At 46.4% G+C, this 3,670-nt stretch overlaps 1 long non-coding RNA gene across 1 annotated transcript; it reads left to right on the forward strand.

The window, feature by feature from the left end:
* Positions 1–413: 413 nt before the first annotated feature.
* On the forward strand, positions 414–1,149 carry LOC109262758 (uncharacterized). Its single transcript, XR_002077909.2, has 2 exons — positions 414–517; positions 687–1,149. It is a non-coding gene; the product is annotated as an uncharacterized LOC109262758 (long non-coding RNA).
* The last annotated feature ends 2,521 nt before the right edge of the window (positions 1,150–3,670 follow it).

Here is a 3,670-nt window from a genome sequence, read left to right on the forward strand (position 1 = left end):
CTGTTACCAGGCCCGGGGTGCCGACATCACAGAAGGACACGGAGGACTGGAAACCGATTGTTGCCAACGTCACGACAAAGGACCCGTGAGAAATGGGGACTGTGGGAGCCCAGAATAATGGGGAAGTCTGAGAAGTCTTCCTGGAGGAGGCGACATCAGGCAGAGAAGAGGCATTTTCTGAAGTGAGAATTGCAGGTGCGAGGGCCCCGTGCGGGTAGGAGAGTCATGTCACTTGCGAGAGGCAACAGGAGGTAGAGAGTGGCAGGTGTCACAGAGAAAGGGCAAGGGGCTTAGGTTTGGGATTATAGTAAGACCAAGGGAACCTTTAAAGCCTATCTCACGGCAAGAGGCCTTGAGAAGGCGTTCTAAGTTCTTTTAGTCAAAATTCTTAAAAGGTTCAAGGTTCAAACGGCACGAAATGCATGTAGTGAAAAGATTCCTTCAACCCAGTCCAGCTACCCAGGTCCCTTCCTCAAAGTCAACCAACCTCACGAGTTTCCTAAATGCTGTTCCAGAGGTATGTTACTCTACGCTTATATAAACTGCTCTTTCTCGCTCCCTCCCTCGCTCTCTTTATCTCTCTTTACATTTTTTAGCCCCAAAGATAGCACCCTCTTGACGCATCCCTTCACCTGCATTTTTCTCACTTTCAAAACACGCCTTGGCAATCTCTTCTATTTTCGCAGAGCTGTGTCGGGCCGCACAGTCAGGAAGCGTTGGGTTTTATTTTACCAGCCCCTATGGATGGACACTGGGTGTTTTTTTTCTGATCTTTAGCTCTTATGATAAACGTTGCAGTAAATTACCTTATACACAGGTAATATTCTCTGCGTGCAAATACATCTACAGAAAAAGAATGGCTAGCAGTAGAATCATTGAGGCAAAGGATATATGAGCCTTCAACTAGCCCCTGGAATTCTCCGGGTTTTGTCATCAAAAAGAAATCTGGAAAATGGAGAAAGCCGACTGATCTCCGAGCCATAAATAAAATCATACAACCTTGAGAAGCTACACCATTAGGTTGATTAACACACTTGCTTAGCTGACTTTGTGCACATAGTCTTCAGCAATTATCCTAATAAAAAGAAGCTTCATTCTGGAGTTGGGGCCTCATTCCGACTCGAGTATGAGGACCTTCACTTAACTGCCCTTTGTTTGCCGTCTCATCTTTTGCGACTCTGGCCATACTCCCTGCAACAGATACATACATTTTATTTGCATCGAAAGATGTTTATTAAAGTTTAAAACTTTTAACGACAAAAAGGAAAGTACACAGCTCAGTGAGTTTCGCATGTGTATACGCCCACATGAGCACCACCCAGATCAGGGTATAGGTTACTGCAGAATTTACTGCCCTGTCTTGGTCGATTTCACTCGCTAAGGCAATTTACTAACCTGACCTCTGTCACACGGATTGGCTTCATAAAGAATGCGGTCTTGTGCCATGTCCGTTGGTCGTAGGACTAAGAATGAAATCGGTGTGCACATTCTGAATGTCGGTGCATATGGCCAAGGTGCCCCACGCTGTGAGGGACTGACTTGTTATGCACGTAAATGCACCTCTTAGCACGGTGCCCGGCACACCATCAACGCTCAAAACCTCGTCAACCCAACTCCAGGAATCACAGGAAAATGCTTTGTGAGTCCGAGAGCTGCCCTCTGAGCAAGAGATTGTGATTTTGGTAATGTGCCTCCCTGGAAAGATCAGGTAAGAGCCAGGAGGGGTCAGGAAACCCGTTTCCACCCCCCCTCCCCACCCCCAGGGAAACCTCCGTGACTAATAGTAATAACCCTTCTGCTCCTGTAGTTCTGGCCTTTCGAAAGCACTTTGACAAGCACTAGTGGTTCGCAGCCTGGCTCACATTAGGATACTCTGGGGAACTTTCCAGAAATACCAATGCCAGGGCCCCACCCCCACAATTCTTATTTAATTCTTCTGGGGTGGAGCACAGCCATGAGTATTTTGTAAGCTCCCCAGACCATTCTAGTGTGAAGCTGGGGCCAGGAATCATCGAGGACGCTGTTTCGGGTCATGCTATGGAAGGGGAGAAATTGATGAGGCTTGGGGGCGGGGAGGGGGAGGAGTTATAAAACAGTATTAAAGTATTACAATAGTGCCTCCGGCCAGCTCAGGAACAGTGCCAGAGCTAGGGTATGGATAAGGAAATGGGCTGGGAGAGGGGAATGCCCCCATGGTCACCCAGCCGCTCGGTGGCAGGTGCTAGATCCAAACTACAGGGCCTCCCACTACAGACGCAGCACGCACGCATACGCCTGCCTCCAGCTTCTGACCCCCATGATGCCTAGACAAAAAGCCTAGAAGAAAATATACCAAGATGTTAACGGTTGGCATCTCTGGCTGATGCGATAATAGGTCACGTTTCCTTCCACATACTTTCCTGCCCTTTTTTAAGCTTTTATCAGTGAGCATGTATCATGCTTATCATCACAAACAAGTAAAAGTCCTTCCAAGTTGTCGAAGTAAAGAGCATTGCCATTTTCTGGAGGGGCGAATTGAGTCCAAAGGCGTCCAAAGGGAGCGGGTGACAGATTTGGGGCCACACCTATCCCCCGAGGCCCATGCAGGGCTTGAGACATCTCAGAGCGGGGACAAGTGTGATCTCTACCTAGAGGATGGGGCTCTGGAAAGGTGGGAGGAAATACCCCCAAATAAAAGTTGCTGCCTTTAAAAAACTCAATGTTATATGCTCCTGTAAAATAGCTAGGAAATTTTTAAAAATGAAAATAAGGCTAAGTCCCCAATCTTGCCACCCAGATTAAACAGTGGGGATATGTGTGTGTGTGGGGGGGGGGGGGTGGTTATTCTTTTGGACAAGTCTCTCTCCATAAATACTCATATAGATCCGAATATGCATAATTTTCCACCAATGGATCACGTCTCTTTGCAACCTTTTTTGTAAATTCAAAAACACGTCCTATATATGTCAGTGAATACGTATACACATCAACCTTGGAATGGCTGCATCGTATTACATAATGTGCCATAAAACATTTTGCCTTTCTCCTGGTGATGAACATATTTCTGCGTTCTAACCACATTTTGTTTTTGTGTTGGAAAATGAACATTCTAATATATTCTATGAAAAACTCTGGAGTAAAGTTTTTTTATTTGGTTTGTTTTGTTCTTGTAGAGGGAACAGTGGCTGCATTTGGGTTTACGGATGTATGTGTGTATACATGTGGGTCTTTATGGATTGCATTGATTTAAATAATTTCATTTATTTTTTTTAAATTTTTTAAGGTTTATTTATTTTTGAGAGGCAGAGACAGAGCGTGAGCAGGGGAGGGGCAGAGAGAGACGGAGACACGGAATCTGAAGCAGGCTCCAGGTTCTGAGCTGTCAGCACAGGGCCTGATGCAGGGATCGAACTCGTGAATGGTGAGATCGTGACCTGAGCCGAAGTCGGACGCTTAACCAACTGAGCCACCCAGGCGCCCCTAAATAATGTAATTTAAAGAGTATTAACCCCATAGACATCTTATCAAACTCGCTCTCTCTCTTGCTCTCTCTCTCTCTCTCTCTCTCACACACACACACACACACACACACACACACACACACCCCGCAGCCAATCTCATTCTCCCTGCACGGAAGACGCTGGGGCGGTAATGGAATCGCATGTCCAGAGGCAAGCATAATTGAATGGCT

The sequence above is a fragment of the Panthera pardus genome, unplaced genomic scaffold, assembly GCF_024362965.1.
Source record: "Panthera pardus isolate Hobbes unplaced genomic scaffold, ASM2436296v1 HiC_scaffold_24, whole genome shotgun sequence".
Taxonomy (NCBI): Eukaryota; Metazoa; Chordata; class Mammalia; order Carnivora; family Felidae; genus Panthera; species Panthera pardus.